The following is a 22481-nucleotide window of genomic DNA, read 5'->3' as shown; positions in this document are numbered from 1 at the left end:
AAAAGAATAAATCATTGAACTATTTATTGCTTACGAATGTAATCTATATGGTAGTTAGCAAGATTTAAGTACTCAAATTGAATTCTGGGCCTTTATAATACTTATCAGAAAACGAACCTGTAGTTGACTATTAGTTACAACAAACAAAGACAAAGGCTGCGTTTGTTTGTATTCTTTTTTTTATTTTTAAACACTTTTTCTGTTTTTTTGTTCGCAGGAACAAAAAGGAAACAACTTGCGTTTGGAGTGCGTTTACGTTCCTTTTTGTTCTTTTGTTCCTGAGGAACAAAAAAGAAAACAAGAAACACAAATTTTGTGTTTCTTGTTTCAAACACTTTTGAGAAATACTTTTTTTTTTTTTCTTTTTTCTCTTATTTTCTTGTTCTTTTTCTTTTGGCCGGTCGCCGGCCTCGGCCATGGCCGGCGACCGGCCGACGAGGGGCGGCGGCCTCGCCCACCACGGCGAGGCTCGCGGCCCCGGCGAGGCCGAGGCTCGCAGTCCCCGGCGAGGCCGAGGCTCGCCGTAGGCCGGGCGAGGGTCGGCCTCGCCATGGCTGGGCGAGCTCGAGCTCGCCCCCGATCAGGCGAGGCCGACCTCGCCCAACGGCCGGCGAGCCTCGACCTCGCCGAGCCACTGCCGGCGACGCCGACCGGCGGTGGCTCGGCGAGGCCGAGGCTCGCCGGCCGGGCGAGCTCGATCTCGCCAGTCCCGGCGAGGCCGAGCTCGCCCGGCGGCCGGCGAGCCTCGGCCTCGCCTGGCGGTGGCCCGGCGAGGCCGCGCCTCGCCCGCCGGCCGGGCGAGCTCGGCCTCGCCGGATCAAGGCGAGGCCGACCTCGCGCCGGCCCGGGCGAGCTCGATCTCACCCCGGATCCGGCGAGGCCGAGCTCGCCTAGCGGGCGCGAGCCTCGGCCTCGCCGGGATCTGGCGAGTCGGCGTCGCTGCGGTGGCCGGCGAGGCCGCGCCTCGCCCGCCGGCTATGCGAGCTCGGCCTCGCCGGCCAAGGCCTTGGCCGGCGACCGGCCAAAAGAAGAAAAAAAAAAAATGAAAAAGAAAAAGAAAAAAAAAGGAAAAATAAGAAAAAAATAGAAAAAAATAAAAGAAATAAAAAAAATTATCCAAATTTACCAAACATGTTTCTATTTATTTTTTGTTCCCGAACAAGTTTACCAAACGCGTTTTTGTTCAGAAATTGTTCCCAGAACGAAACACTTTTTCTATTTCTCGTTCCTAGAACAATTTTTAAACAGAAAACGTTACCAAACGCGCCCAAAGAATTTAGTCAGTTTTTCATTTCATAACTAGACTAAAAATATCGGGTCATGTCTTTCTCTCTCTCTTGGGGAATATTTACCCCCAATCATATCTTTAATTGGTGATCACAAACATTAAAATATTACACCGATTAGAAACTTGGTTTGAGGAAAATACTCTTTTTTTTTTTTGGTCGGAAAATATTACTGACTTGAGTAGTTTATTATGTTTTAAAATATAAAAAGTATGTCCCATGCCAGAATTATCGTATTGAATGCAGGGACCGAGGGTTATATTTATCCTTTGATTGAATAAAAATGACTCGCCGGCCTAAGCACGAAAGAAATTATTCAAAAAGTCCTATTTTTTTCAAAATTATCCAACGCCTTCAACAAGTATCTTTTCTTATGCAAAGTAAGTTTTTTACTACCCCACAAGGTGGAATATGTTTGTTATGGTTTTAATCCCGTCTTCAAGTAGTGATGCGACTTTCTAGAACCATTATTAATTGATCAATCTTGATGTAAAGTTTCCTTCACTTCTTGATTTATGTGTAAGTTTGGATGATTTATGAGGCCTTTTCTTCATTAGTGCAATCTACAAGTCTCCCACCAAGCTTCCATTGCACTTTTAGAGTTTCCAAGGGGTCGATTCGCTTTCATTTGAAAAATTAATTGAATTATTTTTTTCGTTAGCAATTTTTTATTAATTGAAATGCATCCATATATTCGACACCTCTTATATATTATTTTCCTTTGACTTACCAGCAGAGCTAACAGCAATCACAATATATTTTTTTTCTTAGAAGCTCTCTCAACAAACCGGTTGAGAAATAAAGTAATGTAAAAAAAAACAGTACTCAATGTGCTTAGGAAATGTAAACTCATGAAGTGGTAAGTTCTTTGTTTATCTAATTTTCTATATGAATTTATTGTGAAAAATTGATTTTCAGCGACCGGAGCAATGACCTCATGGCAACATCTCTTGAATGACGCAAGATTCTTATTCAAAGAAGTCCATCAAAGGGGTAAGTTCTTTTAGAAGTAGAATTCATGTAGCGTTGAAAGGGGACACTCATATCATATGTTATCATCAATTAGTCGTCTAGATTCTGTCCTAGATGGTTCTTTTCCGAGAACATAAGGTGAAAGCATAATCGATTATAATTGGGCGACCAAAAAGCTTAATAATCGGAATGTTAATTACTGTCAAATGTAGCAGTTCTTTTCCCATCTTCTTTTGCACATGGAAGATATTCTTTTTGGTGGAAGGGGATGATCAAACCCTGCAGAATCTCAATTGATATTATCGCTTTTCACAAAAAGATGAACTAATTAAGATAATGTCAACTTAAATACCAAGAATTATGGATGTTAGGGCCAAATCATGCTCGCTGAAACATACATAAATTCGAGTAATGTTATATATATCATGATTATTCTAGACAATTGGATGTGTGGGAATCACATTCAAAACTCATCACTCAATTGAGTGGACCACATCACTTAATATATTAACTTTGTACACTTCATGCCGATATTGTTCTACACAATCCAAAGTGTAGGTAATCAATCAATAAAGTGGAAAACATGATCTTAGCCCTCTTTAAAAACAAATGCCCCACACCAGAATCTAGAACATGCATTTTGAACAAGGGCCCAGCAGGGACTCTGTTTGTTCGACTGAAATTCCCTTTTACAATCTTTTTTTGGTCGAACCCTTTCTCAACGTGATCACTCATTCATTTGTAATTTCATGAAAATCATCATATGTTTATTGGCTGGCTGTTTGAATTCTACAACTACTTTTCCAATCTTCTATATCTTCGTTAACATGTGAGGAAGTCATCGTCATACCTTTCTTCTTACTTAGTCCAAAAGGTTTGTCCCCTCATCCTTTGGCAAGACATTGGGTCATAGTTTTGAATCCTGTAATCCTATCTCCAACCCAATGTAATTCATAAGAAAAGAAAGTTGATACTTCATGTTTGATTTTTATTAATAATACGATAATCAATTTAACTAGTCATAATTTGTGTCGAGCTGTGTCTATACTGTTCGTCTACTCAAAACAAATAATTATGATATTTTCTAAAAGACTATATCTATATAGGTCTGTTTTTTTTTTTTTTTTTTTCATTTTATGTGTTCAATTCTAATCTAGCGGTCATAGTGAATAAAACATAATTTTGAGATTGGAGGTACCACGTAAGTGATGCTGCGCTCGAGTGTGAAATTAAGTCATTCCTACAAATGATTAATTAAAGTCTGATTGGGGTGGTTACAACGTATGTGGATAGGACCCCAGTTTGATGTCTACTTTGATTGTAGTAACAATTAACCCACAAAGAATCTCTTTGCTAATGAGAATGGGATGAGGATGATGGAAGCATTGTGGCCAAGAGCACAAGTTCTCTCCCCCTTTCTTTATTTCAATCTCCATCCGCAAATTTAAAGAAGAAAGGAAAGGACGGAACTGTCCTCCTGAGAGATCTATATAATTGTGTATTTGGCTGATTAAGGTGAGGCAGACATAGATTGTGTTACGTAGCGATAGATACATCCGGAGAGATTTCAGGAGTTTGTCCCCCATGAGAGAAAAGGTAGAAATAGGAGAGGACTGATTTAGAGCTTCAGAGGAGCTTTTGTCGCAGAGGAGATGGCACCTAGAGCTATTGCTGGCGCCTTTTGATATGTCCGTGTGGAAGAGCTAAGGCTACGAGTGCCATCTCTTCTCGGCAAAAGCCCCTTTAACATCGAGGAGTTGTTTGCATAATTCATTTTTATTCTGCCCGGTCCATCTCTCTCCCTCCCTGCTCCCTCCCTCCCTCGCTCCCTCCTATGTCTGTGTTTGCACGGTACGTGATGTTTCTCCTGTGATCTAGCCTATGTTTTTTTTTATCTTTTTGTGTATGCAACGAATGCTTATTCGCCATTCTAACTGATGCTTTTACTTGCTTTGCCATTATGATTTATAAAAGTTATATTCTATCGATATGATATCTATGCAGTGTGATGTTAGAATAGATAATAAAATTGGATTGTTTAAGTATTCTAATTGATCACATAATGTGCGAGTTTCTTCGTGTACCATTTAGCTATAGTTTCATTATCATATATCTTAATTTCAAGGGTCATAATTAATTTTGATTGTTATGCATGGCAATTTTTTTATCCTATACCTATGCATGAACAGTCTAACTCCTAATCTTTTGATAGTGCAAATGCCTTCTAATTTATAATGCATCTCTATAAGTTTAGTTTTCATCTAGCTGGGCTAATTTCATATGTAATGTGAGGTCAAAATCTAGTTCTGAAGTCTTGAACAAGTTCCACTCATATATTCTAGTACACCACATTTCCTCCGATCTAAGTTGCAAATTATGTGGACTCGCAGATACACTTATATTTTTAAGTGCAAGAAAAAGAAAGTATATAATCTAAAAATCTAAATAAGTCAGTTTCTTAAGAAATTATTCTTTGTAAAAAGTTCCATGCCTTTTGTTCATGAACTTATTATATTACAAACAATTTTCAGATCGTACTATCCTTCCGCTCGCATGGAATGTGGCATTAAAGCTGGTTTTAACTCTTTCCATTCAATTTATTCTTTCCCAAACTTCAACTCCAAATTGAATATGAGTGATGTGGATGGAAAGATCGATATGCAAACTCAGTTCATGAAGTGACATGTGCCGAACGATAACTATGGGTTTCTTGCTTTGAAAATGAGGAGCTTATATCGGTATTACAACAATTTTACCAGGCCAGACATGTTTGTCTATGAACTATAAAGGTTTTATTAGCTTCCTCTTTCGTCTTTCATGAGGAAAAAGGTGCTTTGCTTCTATAGCAAGAAAAATGCATATATATCTGCTAAGCAAAGGAAAAGGAAACAAAAGGAAGGAAACCAAGGGGAAAGAAAGCAGGAACCGTAGACCTACTCAGAGTATTGCGCTTTCATCGGGTATTGTAATTCGGGTGTACGCTGGTAGGTCGAGTGGTCAGAAAAATGTGCTGTGTATTCGTCTTTCATATCTAACGTCTGAGCTCGAATCATTAAACGTTCATATTGTATTCCAACCATTATTCAATGTAAACGGGAAGTGAGAACTGTCAGACTCGGTGAAGGTCGGTGAGATGTTCTCGGGCGGCTTTCATTAGACAAGATTGAGCAAATGAAAACTCTCGTTTGCTGCCAAGGAGTGCGTGGTCTGGGTACAATCTCGGGCTCCCGGAAAAGTGGCTTTTGTGATCGTAAGTTGCTGTATTTCAATTCAATCCTGTTCAGCTTTATCTGGTTTACTTGCAAAAGCAGAAGATAATAACCCACCAAGATTGAAAACAGAACCGATTTACACACTACAACTTAGCTTGGTTTGGTAAACTTTTGTTCCCACCGTATTAGTGCGGTACCATTCGGCTTCGTGTCAATATGCTCAGCCCTACCATCCAATGATCAAACACGAAAAATTCGTGTATATATCCAACATATGGGAAAACCCAAATTAGTCAAGACCCATACTAACAAGATGATTACGAAGTTATTTTCTTTTTTTTCTAGCAAATCTCTTGCGTCAGGTTTCAATCCAAGAGATGATCATCACAGAAGGCTATCCAAGTTTCAGCACGCATGAGAGAGAGAAAGAGAGAGAGAGAGAGAGAGAGGCTGGTGTTTTTAAGTCTTGTAATCCCATCTCTGACTATAGACAAGGTCATGTCGCATTTTTATTACTGATTCGACAATAAATTTGACTTATCACGACTTGTGATCTCGTATCTATTTAGACAGGAAAGTTATTTAAAAAATATATTTATTATATGGATGTCAATTTAGTCTTAATCCTTTTAATTTTGTCAATTTATTCATAAATATTTTGATAAGTTGTGATTGAACTTGTCATTTGACACGAGAAGAGAAAATCTGAGACCGCGATTGTGAAGCATGTCCCAAAAGAATCATCTAGAGTCAAATTGAGTTCGCAGGTACAATACAGGGAATGCCGGGGCTCGAGGGTCAACTTAAGCTATTCTTACAATGATTAATCATCGTGCATGTTGATTACGTCGAAATGGAAGGATTATGGGATATGATTCCTTTGACTGTAGTAACATTGAATCCAACGCAAGGACTCTTTGTACCAATGACAATTCAACGAGGGTAGAAGAGCATTGTCGCCAGGAGCACACGGTTCTCTCCCTTTTTCTTTCTTCGATCTCTATCACCAAATTTAAAATTGGACAAATCAGACAGAAAGAAGATGAGCAAAAAGGACGGAACAATCCTCCTCAACTCTATAAAAGCGCGCATTTGGATGATTAAGGTGAGACGGATATGGCTCGCATAGTGTAGGTATTGATACATTTGGAGAATCTTTAGGAGTTTGTCTATCCAAAAAGAAAGAAAAAGAGAGGAGAAGACTTGATATGGAGCCTATTAGGAGCTCTTGTCGTAGGAAAGATGGCACTGAGAGCGATTGCATTTCGAGATGTTCGTGTGTCGTAGCTGCAAGTGCTATCTTTTCTCGACAAAAGTCCATTTATCCTCAAGAAGTTATTGCATGGTCCATCTTGTTTCTACTCGGTCCATCTCTCTCTCTCTCTCTCTCTCTCAAGAAGTGTCTATGGTCCGGCCTAATTTTCTCTCTCTTTCTATGTATGCGAGAAATGTTTGCTCCCCATACTATTGATGATTTTACTTGCTCTGCTATGACCAAGCTTGGCTCCATTATGATTCATAAAAGCCAAGTTCTTTAAATATGATATCTATGCAACGTAGTATGTAGGATGGATAATTAGTGTGAATTGTTTGCTAATTTAACTAACATATAATTGCGAGTGCTTTCTTTCATTGTTCAGTTCTAGGTTTTTTAGCAGGTATCTCAATTTCAAGAGTCATGATTAAATATGATTGTTATGCACGACAATTTTGCTGAGCTTGTAGCCAAGCTAGCCAGCTTAATTTTTGCATAGTTTTAAGGGGCTACGCCTATGCCTGAACAGGCCAACTTAAAATGCTTCTCCATTAGTTTATTTTTATTCTTAATCTAAATTCATACGGATTTGAGGTCAACATTTTGTAGTGACTTGTATCAAGGTCAAATGCCACCTTTCGCTTTTGTCTCTTTTCTTATGTGGTACTTGACTTGGTATCTTTCTTGCTTTTCCCTGTGAAAATTCCTCTTTTTTGACACAGAACTCATGAATTTCTCCTTAAAAGAAGGGCATGGCAAAAGGTGCTCTGCTTTTCCTACGAGGAAGATGCAGAGATTCTTGCTAAGCAAAGGTAAAGGAAACAAAAGGAAGGAAACCGAGGGAAAGAAAAAAGGGGACCGTAGACCTCTCGAGTACTGTGTGTTCGAGACCTTGGCCCTGGACTTGGCAAAGATGCCGGAGATCGCTAGGGACAGGCAGTCTACGATGGTCGTGCCGCAATGGCCAATTTCCTGGTCTACGACGTGTACGGTCTCCACCTCACAATGGTGAGGGGCAACACGGAGCTGAGGAGGCTGCTGATAAACACAGCGAGCTGTAGCTGAGGACATCGACTGCTCGCTTGGCCTCACTGGGTGGCAAAGGGCGAAAAGCAAAGACGAAGCCAACGAGAAGAAATCAAAGAATGGTGAGACTGGTGAAGAAAGCAGAGTCGCCGCACCTCAGGGTCTCTTGAAACTGATTGATGGCTGCTGAAGATGCGATGAGGGCATGGTCCGATTAGTTGACGGAGTATACTCTTGAGAGTGGGCAATTTGATAATTATATATGAATATAATAAATGCTGATAGTTGGTAGTTGGGGAAATTTAATCTCCACTATTAAATCAAAGAGAAGATCTACGATTATGGTTAGTCTTGTATTTATATATATAGGGCATCCTCCCTTTCATATCGTCTCATTCACACGCTTCTCTCTCTAAAGCGATTAAATTCTCTCTCCGATGAGGCAATTCATGGACTACTCTCCATCGAGGCATTTTCTCTCAATTCATTGTTTACCTGGCTTGTAAGCGCCATGATCATGAAGAAATGGAGACAAGTAGCCCTGGAATCACCTCACCTAAGAGAGAAGTCCGTCGTCGGCTCCGTGTGTACATCCTGCTTGGTGATGTGAGTAGAAGAATGCGCGTCAGCAAGTTCTAGAACTTTATACTCGCCTTCTAATCAAACTGATGTCTTAAACCTGACCAGCCTCCTGCGAACGATGTCGAAAAAAGCTCTTTTAAGATGTGCTGTTATTGCACTGCTGACCTTCGAATGACGTGTTCTGTGGAGAAAAACTGAAGAGGGATGAGTTTGAAATGTCGAACCGTGGATCGACACGTGTGCAAGGTTTGCTCTCGCTCGAGCAGTGGGCTTAATCAATGCATGTGGGCGATGTGACTCCACTTTTGACTCCAACCCACAAAGCCCAGAACTTGATGCCCAATCAATCATTCGAGGACAAGCCACGAGCCGCGGGGTCGAAGGAGGCCCAAAAGGGCTTGGGGAAAAGACGTCCTGAACCTGAAGTCTAATTAATTTTTTCTGCTTAAGAAGATCTACAAAGAAATTGACCAGACTTATTTTTTATTTGTATAGTCTATATATGTTATAGAATGTACATTATAGAAATCGAACTTTAGGAGCGTTGCAGTTTCCTGCAATTTTAGTTTGTACTTGATTCTCTTGCACTTAACATGTTTCTTTTTTCTTTTTTTGGCAATTTTGTTCTTTGGGTTTTTCATGAACAAGTGCGCCCGGGGCACTAATTAAGCTATAACTAGAAAAGGAAGAAACATTTTCGAGACCACGTTAGAGATTGAGAGAGTACAGAGTGGAAGAAGGCTAATTATTCTAACAGACAATTTAGAATTTTCCAAACATATATTAATAGGGTCCTTATAAGGGCTCTTAGAGCACTCTTCAACATTAGTCTTTAATGAGGAGCCTTTACTTTTTCTTTTTTTCTTTTTTTAGTTCTTATTTTTGGCTGATTTCAAGCTCAAATGTCCATAAAATCTCATTAAAGGAAGAAACTGTTTGCTGTTTTGTTTTTCTTTCGTTAAATTCTTATAGCATGTGCGCTCACCAACTCCAAAGGAAAGCTTGTACTTGGGCCTCGGTTGGGCCTTGAGAGACTATCGCCCAAGCATACCTTTGACCCCTCAATCAAGATTATTTTTGTCTTTGCTTACAATCTCCAAGATTACACGATCGGGAAAAGCAATCACCGAGGGGAAGACTATATAAAATAATATTCTGCCTGTGAACCGAAATTTGTTTGGTTTAGCCGTCAGACGGTAGTTTGGCCAACTTTTCCAAATTCAACTCGTCCGCCTCCCCCGAAAGATCTTAAGGGCGTGTCCTTCCACATTGGTCCGGTGCATGCAAATTTTTACTCCTGGTGTGCTGTCAATAAAGTTTCGGTTCAAGATTGCAAGAAAAGGAGCAAACTCTACTACCACATAAGCCAAACACCTTATTGGCGTTCGCATGTTACCTGACTACCATATGGAAAACATACATAAATTTGTTTTATAATTTCTACATCCAACACCCACAAATATTTATTGCGAGTGTCCTCGAACACCACACGTTGACTAGAGTGAATAAAAAATATAGTCACGTATCAGCCACACGGTCCTCAAGAGATCTTCATTTTTATGACTTGGGTAATCTATTCCTCAAAATTATTGAGCATCGCTTGAGTTAGTTCATGAAAAAGAAAGATTCTTAAAAGTTAGAAGTGAAATCTACTAACCAATGCACTAATTGTGGCAAACTATACACTTTGGTTAGAATTCAATCAGTTTTCTCTTGAACTAGTGACCTGGCGAGCACAAGGCCAACTTTCCATGCCACATCGACGTCATCAACAATTCACCGATAAATCAAACTAATACTAAATCAACTGAAACATATTGACAATTCAGTGTATCAAGAAATTTAAATTAATATTCAATGATAAGATTGCGAAGTCTACCTAAGTTTAGCAACCATGGGTGCATATTACCCCATATCACATGAAGTGTAAGGCACGCATGACTCATGAGATAAGCCCTTTCAAAACCCAAACCCAATCCGTAGAGTACTCAGCGGGAAAAATGAGATTCTCCTCTTTATGGCCATTGATGAGAAAAGGAGTTGACTCTTCGTTCTTTGACTCGAAACGTTGACCCTTGAGCTCCTCCATGTCTCTTAGCCAGTCGCACAGAACTCATTACACATGTGGAAAAATAGAGGCTGCTTGAAGTTGGGAAGATAGACCATATCTTTTTTTTCTCCGAATTCACATTGATAGAATGAAGATTTATATGATACACGATACGATAAAGTGTGGGTCTCGGGTTGACTTTGTAAATCGAAAAGCTTAGATTGGGTTCAACGTGTGAATAGAAGACCCCCATGGGGCAGTCTTCGCCGAACTTTCTCTTTAGAAGTTGAGTGCTTACTGCAAATTATGTCCTATGGTTTAGCTAACCTCGTACAATTGACTTTATTCTAGAAGATTTATAGGAAAGAAAAAAATTGATATGGCTACTTGCAGTTGCTTTAGTACCGTGAGCTCAACAGCATCCCACCAACCAAGGACTGAATCTGATATGAGTTAGTCACGTATCACATATAATTTGTCATGTCATGTTACATGTGAGTATTACCATTTCATTTCATTTTCTCGTTATGTTCTTCGAATGATTTGTCAAGTCATTCTTATCGTTATGTTTTGCATCAAATCTGTCATGTCAAATTGTATGTGATTATTACGATGACATGTTATTTTATTATCATGCTTCACATTCAATGTGTTGTGTTTCACTACGTGTGTTTATTGTCAATTTCGTAAGACATAATTGAATTTTGCATCTTGGTTGACTTTGCATGTGATATGACTAGTATAAGTACCTAGAGGGGGGGTGAATAGGTATAACGAGTAATTTCTAATGATAATCGCACAAGACTAGACAGATGATAGAAATGAGACAAAGTTTCTTCGTCAATAAACAAACAACGATCAAAGTAAGATTGAGAGTAGGGAAGAGAAAATTAAACACGAGGTTTATAGTGATTCGGCTTATTTCAAGCCTACGTCCATTCTTCTGCACTAACAGCCTACTAGCTGGATTCCACTATGAACAAAGAGATATTACAGCACTTGTTCTTCCTTGATTTCTTGGTGTAGAAGATCTACAACACTCTCTCAAGGTATCACTAAGTATAGACTCTCTTTGCGTGTACAGTTTCACTCAATATGAATCGACTAATAATCAAGGAGCTTCAGACTCTGGAATTTCTCTATCGAGCACACTTTTTTGAATAACTAGAACGTCTTCTTTTTATACTCCTTTATGCCACCATACCCGTTGGCACTTACCAAAGGAATTCTTCCAATCTTCCCGTTGGATAGAATCAATTAAGAAGGTCATTCGAGCTATTTAAGGAATATGTCGATAGCCCATCAATCATGTTCGCCCATACAATCAGGATCTTGGTTTCCAAGAATAGAACCTTCAAGAATATTTAAACAATCATCGGATCTTCAAATGATCTTGATTTCAAATAATTAATCCGTTGTAACAAATCCAGCCAAGAGATCTTCTCCAGTTGATAGAACCAAATCCTTAATCAAACACTTTAGCTCTTGATCGCCTTCGTCACTAGATTAGAAACTGTCAATGAGAATAGTCTTGAGTCTTGAACATTTTCACGCACAAAGTGGAGTCATGCCATTATACAGGAAAAAACAGCCTCATAAATCAATAGCGCATACCAAAGTTCATGAAAAAACAGCCTCATAAATCAATAGTGCATATACCAATTCATGAATTTTTAGAACTTAGCCAAAAATAAAGTTGCGGTATCTGTTAACATATAGATTTTGGCTATTCAATATAATCATTAATTGCATAAAAGAAAAATTAGGGATTGACCTCTAAACAAAAATACCATTTACATAGTTTGCATGCACATTTCGTTTGAGGTCACGCACCGTGCATATGCCGATCACATGGCCTCTCTCCATAATATCATCACGTACAAGCGCGCATCATTGGAGCTCAATTGAATAGATGAGGATCTACCACGAAATTCAAAATAGGAGAGCGAAAGCATCCGCCGTGGATTGAGGACCTTTCTGAATGGGAAGCTGGAAATCACGATCGGGCAATGACAAAACCAACCGCATGAGATGCAAAGGGTTTGAAAAAGAGAGGAGATTTTCTGGGCAGATATCATTAACCACCTCAAGTCCAGCTCTTCATCAGATCTCCCTATAAGTATAGCATCAAAAGGGAACGATATACATCATCCCCACGAAGAGCACGATCACCATCATCACTTCCATCTCCCAGTTTAGTCACCTTATCAATGGAGAATCCACTCTTTCAGCAATATACTAAAGGGCGTTCCAGCTCGTTCGTTTCAGTCGCATCCGCAGCGACTTTCCGACGCGCGCCTAAATGACTCTTCATGTCGAGTTCGGAGTCACGGGGTCGTGCCCATATCAACGTCGGCGAAATCTTGCGAGCATTTGCAGGAGTGCGTGGAGAGTAGTTGGAGGAGCCTCGAGCACGCAATGAGAGTGAAACAAGGCAGCTCCTCTTCAATCTCTAGTAGCTGCCTTGTATCCCTCTCGTTGCGTGCTTGTGGCTCCTTCGACCCCTCTGCACGCACTTCTGTAAATGCTTGTATTTCCCTGGGCGTCGCGTCCACTTGCATGTATTTTCCTCACTTCTGCAAATGTCACATTAAGTCAATCATTTCTGTTGTTGCAAATATTTATGAGTAAAGATGGAAAACTATGAATTTACCGATGGATCTCCACATTTATAGATCACTCAATATATGCTGGAGGTGAATGCGATATCAAATTTCATGTTTTGCTTGTTCTTTTTTTGTCGAAGATATCAGAAAACTCACTTAAACAAGTTTGTGTCAGATATTTGTTCGTGTCATGCTATTTGCTAGTAGTTATCAACTCCTTTTGGCTTTTGCTCACAACTTTCCATTCATATTCGAAAAAGAGACACCATTTTAGATATTGTAAAAAATTATATACAATTCTACATATATTTAAATGTTTTCCAAACACTCAAGTATTTCCACTAAACAAAATTCAAAGTGGGAGTTCAAGTCAAGGCACTAGAAGTAGTCCATACAAATATTTTGGAGAGGGTTGTGTTGACGAGTGGCCACAAGGCACGCCACGCTTGATTTGAATTTTTCAATTTTTTAAGCACGTGTCGTGAGTTAGGCTAATCACATCATTTAAAGATGCAAAGTTCCCATAACTCGCTTTGATTTGATGAGAGGAATAACATCGCAGCCACGTTTCAACGGCCATCGGCACATTTCCCTCCTCGAATAATGGCTAACAAAATTCATCCTTTATAAGACCTTTTGATTGACAAACTTTTACAATATATTTCATGTAGTAAATATTTGAAATTTGTCAAATATGCATGGATTAAACTAAATGGAGAGGCTAGGATAGCCGAGAAAGAGGATTTTTGCAGAAGACAATCTGTCATGGTGAAACAAACTACTGGTTCAAGCAACAAGTGTAAAATTAGAAGCACATAAAGACGTTGAGTTCGATAAAGACGGTGAGTTTGGCTTCGATGATGATGCATAGTCAAAAATAGGCGCAGTTGATCACCAGCACATATGGATTTGAGAAGCTCGAAATTCAGGATAATTGGATAAGTCTCAACTGCACGTCACATTTTTACGAATGACGGATTTAAGAAGCTTAAAATTCAGGAAAATGGGATAACACTCAACTAAATATGATGATGTCCACTTTTGAAGTTCATCAATCAAAAACCTAGTTCGAACCACTGATGAAGAAAAAGATGACCCAATTAGTAAAATCTACTAATACTAACATTGATCTAGCAAAAAAAAAAAAAAAAATCAAATCAAGAAACTATCTTTTATAACACACAAATGTAACCATCTATATGGTAGTTAGTAAGATTTAAGTCCTCCAATTGAATTCTGGGTTTTATTCGTACTTTAATGCTTATCAGAAAAAGAACCTGTAGTTGAATATTAGTACAACAAAGAAAGACAAGAATTTAGTCAGTTTTTCATTTCATAATCAGACTAAAAAGATCAGGTCATGTCTTTCGCTCTCTCTCGAGGAAAATTTCCTACAATCGTGTCTTTAATTGGCGATTACGAACATTTAAATATTACACCAATTAGAAACATGGTTTGAGGAAAATATTATTGACATGAGTAGTTTATTATGTTTTAAAACACAAATTATGTCCCATACCAGAATGATCGCATCGAATGTAGGGACCCCGGGTTATATTTTTCCTTTTGATTGAATTAAAATGACTCCCCGGCATAAGCATGAAAGAAATTATCCAAAAAATCCTCTGTCTTTTTTTTTTTCCCCAAATTTACCAACACCTTCTACAAGTATCTTGTCTTATGCAAAGTAAGTTCTTTACTACACCCACAAGGTGGAATATGCTTGTTATGGTATCAATTCCGTCTTCAAATAGTGATGCGACTTTCTAGAACCGTTATTAATTAATCAATCTTGATGCAAAGTTTCTTTCACCTCTTGATTTGTGTAAGTTTGGATAATTTATGTCGCTTTTTCTCCATTAGTGCAATCTACATGTCTCCCACTAAGCTTCTATCGTACTTTTAAAGCTTTCAAATGCACCTAACTAATCTAGCATTCGACTCGCTTTCATTTTAAAAATTAATAAAGTTGTTTTCTACGTTAGCAATTCTTGTATCGATTGAAGTTCATCCGAACATTTGAGACCATATTATTTTTCTTTTACTTGCCAATGAAATTAGCAGCACTAAAAATTTTCTTTTAAAAGTTCTGTCGATAAACTGGTTGAGAAAAAACAGTAATTTTAATGTGCTTGGGAAATGTAAACTCATAAAATGGTAAATTTTTTGTTTATCTAATTTTCTATATGAATTTATTGTGACATATTGATTTTCCATGACCGGAGCAATGACCTCATGGCAACATCTCTTGAATGACTCAAGATTCGTATTCAAAGAAGTCCATCACATGGATAAGTTCTCTTAGAAGTAGAATTCATGTAGCATTAAAAGGGGACACTCGCATCATATGTTACAATCAATTGCTGGCCAAGATTCTGTCCAAGATGGCTCTTTCCCGAGAACATAAGGTGAAAGCATAATCGAATGTTAGAAGTATAATCCGAATGTTAATTATAATCAAACCCAGCAGTTCTTTTTCCATCTTCTTTTGCGCCAAAGAACAAAATCGATTGCACCATGGAAGATATTCTTTTTGGTTGTCGTGCATGATCAAACCCTGCAGAATCTCAATTGAGATGATGGGTTTTCACAGTAAGAAGAACTAATTAAGACAATGTCAACTTAAATATCGAGAATTATAGATGTCAGAGCCGAATAATGACGCACTAAAAACATACATAATTCGAATAATGTTAAATATATTATAATTAGTCTACACAATTGGATATTAAATGAGTTAAGTCACATTGAAAGCTCACCATTCACTCAGACGTGGCACATCACTTAATATAGTAATTTTGTAAACTCCGTGTCTGATTGTGTTCCACACAATCAAAAAGGTAGGAAATCAAGTGATAAAGTGGCAACATGATCTTAACCCTCTTAAAAAACAGAAAATGCCCAACACAAGAATCTAATGCATGCATTTTGAAGAAGGGCCCACCAAGGACTTTGTATGTTTGACCGAAATTCCTTTTCATAACTTTTTTTTGTCAGAAGATAAAAAGTGAATGGCCCATCAAGTTTACAACTTGATCACTCATTCATTTGTAAGTTCATCAAAATCACCATATGTTTACTGGCTATCTGTTTGAATTCAACGTCTACTTTTCTAATCTTCTGGATCTTCGTCAACATGTGACACACAACAAAGTCATCATCATAACTTTCTTTTTTTTTTTGTTTTTTTCGTTTTTTGTTTTTTTTGGCTCCGTTCATACCCTTCTTTTTACTTGGTCCAAAAGGTTGGCCCCATCATCATTTGGCAAGACATTAGGTCATAGTTTTGAGTCCCGAGGTTGGTCCCCCCCAACAACACCCCCCTTCATCTTTTGGCAACACATAAGGTCATAGTTTTGTGTCCCGGAATCCCACCTCCAACCCAATATAATTCGTAGGACAAGAAAGTTGATGCTCCATGTTGCATTTTTATTAAAAATGCGATAATCAATTTAACTAGTCACGACTTATGACAAGTAAATATGAGAATGTTCTTATCTATTTAGGTGCCAAATTTTTTGTTAATTTCAATAAATATGCATGTGTTATTTTAGTTTGTTTTGAATAAAGTTTCAATCAACCACCCCCCCCTCCTTTCATCTTTTGGCAAGACATTATTTTTTTTTTGTCCCGGAATCCCACCTCCAACCCAATATAATTCGTAGGACAAGAAAGTTGATGCTCCATGTTGCATTTTTATTGAAAATACGATAATCAATTTACCCCATGCAAGACATATGATGAGTAAATATGAGAATGTTCTTATCTGTTTAGAACCAATCTTTTGTTAATTTCAATAAATATGCATGTGCTATTTTAGTTTGTTTGAATAAAGTTTCAATCTAGCTGAGCTACGTCAATAATGTTCGCTCTACTCAAAGCAAGAGAATCAAATAGGATATAATTATGATATTTTTCTAAAAGACTATATCTATATAGGTCTTCTTTTTTTTTTCATTTTATGTATTTAATTCTAATCTAGCTGTCATGGTGAATAAAACATAATTTTGAAATTGGAGGTACCACATAGGTAATACTGCGCTCGTGAGTGAAATTAAGTCATTCCTACAAAAGATTAGAGTTTGATCAAGGTGATACGTGTGTCGATATGACTCCAGTTTGACGTCTACTTCGATTGTAGTGACAATGAATCCAACACAGAAAGTAAATGGTCCCGCAAAGAATCTTTTTGCTTATGCGAATGCAATGATGATGATGATGATGATGATGATGGTGATGGTGATGGAAGCATTTTCGCCAAGAGCAAAAGTTCTCTCCCTCTATCTTTTCTTTAATCTCTATCTGCAAATATAATAAAGAAACAAAAGGACAGAACCATCCTCCTGAGAGCTCTATATAAATGTAAATTTGGCTGATTAAGTTGAGACGGACACAGATTTTAGAGATAGACAGATACATCGGGAGAGTTTGAGGGGGTTTGTCCTCTCCCAATAAAAAAAAAAAAAAAAAGAGAGAGAGAGAGAGAGAGAAAAGGAGAGCACTGTTAAGAGCTTGATAGGAACTTTTGTTGCAGGAGAGATGGCACCTCGAGCTATTGCTTTTGCATCATGCATTGTTATATCACATGTGCCTTTTGATATGTTCATGTGGAATAGCTACAAGTGCCATCTCTTTTCAACAAAAGCTCCTTTAACCTCGAGAAGTTATTGCATGATCCATCTTTATCAGCTCAATCGATCTCTCTCTCTCCCTCCTTACGGCATGCGCGTGTCTATGTTTGCACGGTACAAGATATTTTCTCCTATGGCGTGGCCTATGTTTCTTTCCTTTTTGTGTGCGAGATGAATGATTGCTTGCCATATTATTGATGCTTTTACTTGCTCTACTACGCCCAAGCTTGGTGGTGTTAAGATCCATAAAAGTTGTATTCCTTCGATATGATATCTACGTAGCGTGATGTGTAGTATAGATAATAAGAGAAGATTGTTCGAGTATTCTAATTGAATGCATGGTGTGTGAGTTTTTTCTTGTATAATTCAGTCATAGTTTCGTTATTGGGTATCTTAATTTCAAGAGTCCTAATTAATTTAATTGTTATGCATGGGAATTTTTTTTTTATTTTTGGCCTATTAGCTCAATTTTTTGCATCCTTTTAATGGGCTATACGTATGTGTGAACAGGCTAACTCCTAATCTTTCGACAGTGGAAATGCTTGCTAATTTAAAATGCTTCTCTATACGTTTATCTTTATTGTTCGTCCAGCTGGGCTAACTGATGTGAGTTCAACAATTATTCCTCAAGTACTGAATAAGTTCCATTCGTTTATTCTCGCACACCACATTTCCTCCAATCTGAACTTCAAAATATGTGGTCTCGTAGGAATATACTTAAATATTTTTAAGTGCAAGAAAAAGAAAGTATATAATCTAAACATCTAAGTAAGTCGATTTCTTGAGAAATTATTCTTTGTAAAAGTCTCATATCTTTTGTTCATGAGCTTATTATATTATAAACAATTTTCAGTTCGTACCATCCTTCCTCTAGTGTGGGATGTGGCATTAGAGCTGTTTTAACTCCTTCCATTCAATTTATTCTTTCCCAAACTTCCATTCCAAATTGAATATGAGCGATTCTATGGATGCAAAGATCGAAATGCGAAATCAGTTCATGAAGTGACGTGTGCCGAACATGGGTTTCTTTATTCGACAATGAGGAGTTATATCAGTATTACAACAATTTTACCTGGGCAGACATGTTCGTCTGCGAACTATAAAGGTTTTATTACCTTCGTCTTTTGTAGAACCAGAGAGCTTCAGCGTCACGAGGAAACGGGTGCTTTGCTTCTACAGCAAGAAAAATGCATACATATCTGCTAAGCAAAGGAAAAGGAAACAAAAGGAAGAAAACCCAGGGGAAAGAAAGAAGGAACCGTAGACCGCTCGAGTATTGTATTTTCATCAGGCGTTGTAATCCCGGTGTACGTTAGTCGGTTGTGTGGTCAGAAAAATGTATTGTGTACCCGTCTTTCTTATCTAACGTCTGAATTCGAATTATTGAGCAGTCATAGCGAGGATCAATGTATTCCAACCATTATTCAATGCAAACGGGACGAAAGAACTGCCAGACTCGGTGAAGGTCCGTGAGATGTTTTCGGGCGGCTTTCATTGGACAAGATTGAACCAATGAAAACTCACGTTTGCTGCCAAGGAGTGTGTGGTCTGGTTACAATCTTGGGCTTCCGGAAAAGTGGCCTATGTGATAGTTGCTGTATTTCAGTTCAATCCTGTTCAATTTTATCTGGTTTTGTTGCAAAAGCAGAAGATAATGAACCACCAAGATTGAAAACAGAACCGATTTACACACAACTTACCTTGGTTTGGTTCGAAACTTTTGTTCCCACCATATTAATGCGGTACAATTCCACTTCTTGTCATCGGCTTCGTGTCAATATGCTCACCCCTACCATCAAACACGAAAAATTCGTGTATATATCCAATACAAGGGAAAACCCAAATTAGTCAAGATCCTTACCAAAGAGATGATCATCAAGGTTTTTTTCTTTTTTTCACCGAATCACTGGGACAGATTTCAATCCAAGAGATGATCATCACAGAAGGCTATCCAAGTTTCAGCACGCACTCACCAGAGAGAGAGAGAGAGGCTTCAATCTTTTCCCTAATGTAACGAGAAGTTCAACCAGCACATGGACAATGATTAATCACCTTCATAGTAATTTTCACATAGCCAATGGCCAGCAGCTTAAAAGTAGGGACGATCCGGGCAACAGCAGGAAAAAAAAAAAAGTTTAAATAACAAGGTTGTGAAGAAATGATATCATTTCTATTCCTTGTTATTCATCCACGAATGTTTCTTACATAATCAGCCCACAAATAAAATTCGATTGAGAATGGGGAAACAGATCGCAGTAAATACAATTTGAAAACGAGAAGCTTATTTTTGTCTATGCTTGCAATCTCCAAGATTATTCGATGTGGAAAAGTAATCGACCGAGAGGAAGGGGAAACAAGAGTGTTCATCTGTAAACAAAAATTTGTTTGGTTTATCCGTCAAATGGTCGTTTGGGCCAACTTTCGCATATTCAACTAGTCCACCTCCCCGAACAATCTTAAAGGTGTACTCCCCCCATTAGTCTAGTGTATTCAGAATTTTACCAATAAAAGTTTGAATTCAAGGTCACAAAACGAGGAGCAATGTATTGTCATCTAAGCCAACACCTTATTGGTGTTCGAACATCGCAATATGGAAAACAAACATAAATTTTTTTTTTTAATTTCTACCTCCAACACCCACAAATCTTTATTGCTAGTGGCCTCGAGTACCACATGTTGACAAAAGTTGGACGTGGATTATGACAAAGGAAAGCGATTTAAAAACATAATCACATATCAACAACATGCTCCTCAGGAGATCTTCATATATATGACTTGAGTAATTTATTCTTCAAAATTATCTAGCATCACTTAGTCATTCCATGAAAAAGAACGATTGCTCAAAATTAGAAGTGAATTCTATCAACCAATCCACTGTTTTTGTAACCGATACACTTTGGTTAGAATTCGATCAGGTTTCCGTCGAACCGGTGAGCTGGCGAGCACATGCCCAATTTTCCATGCCACATCATCAACAATTCTGCGAGAAATTGACCATATACTAACCAGAGTACATCAATTGCAAAATATACACAATTTAGCGTATCAAGAGATTAAAATCAAAATTCAATGATAAGATTGTGAAGTCTACTAAGAAGAGTAACCGTGGGTGCAAATTACCCCATATGTCAAGAAGTGTAAGGCATGCATGACTCACGAGACAATTGCCTTCAAAGCCCAAACCCAATCAGGAGATTACTCAACGAGAAAAAAAAAATGGAGTTTCTTCTCTTTATTACTGGCCAGTAATGAGATTATTGAGATATGGAGTTGACTCTTCAATCTTTGACTCGAAACGTTGACCCTTCCTTTATTTGCTAGGGGAGAGCTCCTCCTTATCTCTCTTAGCCAGTCGCACGTGATTCACTCCACACATTTGAAAAATAGAGACTGCTTGAAGTTGGGAAGGTTGACCACACCTTATTCCCCACGGATTTCACATTTATGGACTCAAGACTTACTAGTGGATCTTGGGGTTGACTGTAAATTTCCTAATGCGAAGCTTAGATTTGGGTTCAACTTATCAATAGGAGACCCGCGTGGGGCAAGTCTTCGCTGAAAATTCTCCTTAGAAGTTGAGTGCTAATTATATGCTCCGATTCTGCCAACATCGTACAATTGACTTTATTCTAAAAGATTTATAAAAAGAACAAATTGATATGGCTATTTGTAATTACTTTAGTGCCATGAGCTCGACAATATTCCACCGACCAAGAATGGAATCTGATATGAGTTTGTCGTGTATTGCCTCTAATTTGTTATGTTATATTACATGTGAGCATTGTCATTTCGTGTCATTTTCTAGTTGTGTTTTTTTGGATGATTTGTCATGTTATACTGCACGTGATTATTCTTATATTATGTTATTCTTATCGTTATATCCTGCACCAAATCTGCCATGTCAGGTTGTATGTGATTATTGCCATTACATGTTATTTCGTCATCATGTTTCGCATTCAATTTGTTATGTTAAACTACATGTGTTTATTCCCAATTTCTTATGACAATAGTTGAATTTTGCATTTTGATCGGCATTCTCCATAATGTTATCACAGACAGGCGCAAGTGACATTGGAGCTCCTAGATCGAATAGATGAGGATTGATTATGGAAATTCAAAATGGAAGAGCGAGAGCATCGAGCTTGAATTGAAGATCTTTTTTAATGATGGGAAGAAACGAAACTGACTGCATGAGATGCGGGGCTTCCAAAAAGAGATAGAGATTATCTGGGTGAATAAAAGCGACGGCATGAGAGCGGATCTTGCTACGTTCATGGAGAGATCTGATGAAGAGCAGAATCTGAAGACACCGACTATGCTCAAACCTTATGAAAATAAGTTTCCATAACTACTTAGAGCTCATTGTGCGTTTTTTTGGTATCAATATGAAAACGAATCACTGCTAAATCTCTGCATTTAAACCATCAAGTTGAGACGCTCATCACATGTTTGATGAAACTGCTTGGAAACGTGATTGTATGATAATGATTATTTCTGTCAATTTTCCAAGGCATACGAATCTGGCTTGAGTAAATTTGTTTGATTCGATGAGTTGGTCATTTTTAAGCATGATTTTGTGGAATCTTTACTCAATAACCGAGAGTAATCCATGTCTCTGTTCTATTTCCGGACTCGGTGGTCATCAACGGCTTTCATCTGCGTGGTTTCGGGTTTGAACCCATGCTGCGAGTATCAATCTCTGGATAAATTTGCGCCGGTTGGTCATCCCTATTTACACAGCTATTTGCTTCGGTTATGATGCAACCGTGCAAGTGAGCTTTGGGCGGCGACTGGTGAGGGGAATTGTGACCAGCAACGACGTCGGTGGTCCGACACCCAAGAAGTCACGAGCTTCTTAATA

General features: G+C 38.3%; 1 long non-coding RNA gene across 1 annotated transcript; it reads left to right on the top strand.

Annotated features, from left to right (window-relative positions):
• The first annotated feature begins 17438 nt into the window (after positions 1-17438).
• On the top strand, positions 17439-19383 carry LOC120289024. The gene is made up of 2 exons (XR_005546962.1): positions 17439-17734; positions 18751-19383. It is a non-coding gene; the product is annotated as an uncharacterized LOC120289024 (long non-coding RNA).
• The last annotated feature ends 3098 nt before the right edge of the window (positions 19384-22481 follow it).

The sequence above is a fragment of the Eucalyptus grandis genome, chromosome 10, assembly GCF_016545825.1.
Source record: "Eucalyptus grandis isolate ANBG69807.140 chromosome 10, ASM1654582v1, whole genome shotgun sequence".
Lineage (NCBI taxonomy): Eukaryota > Viridiplantae > Streptophyta > Magnoliopsida > Myrtales > Myrtaceae > Eucalyptus > Eucalyptus grandis.
Note: the sequence above shows the minus strand (reverse complement) of the source record. Positions and strands in the feature narration are given on the sequence as shown.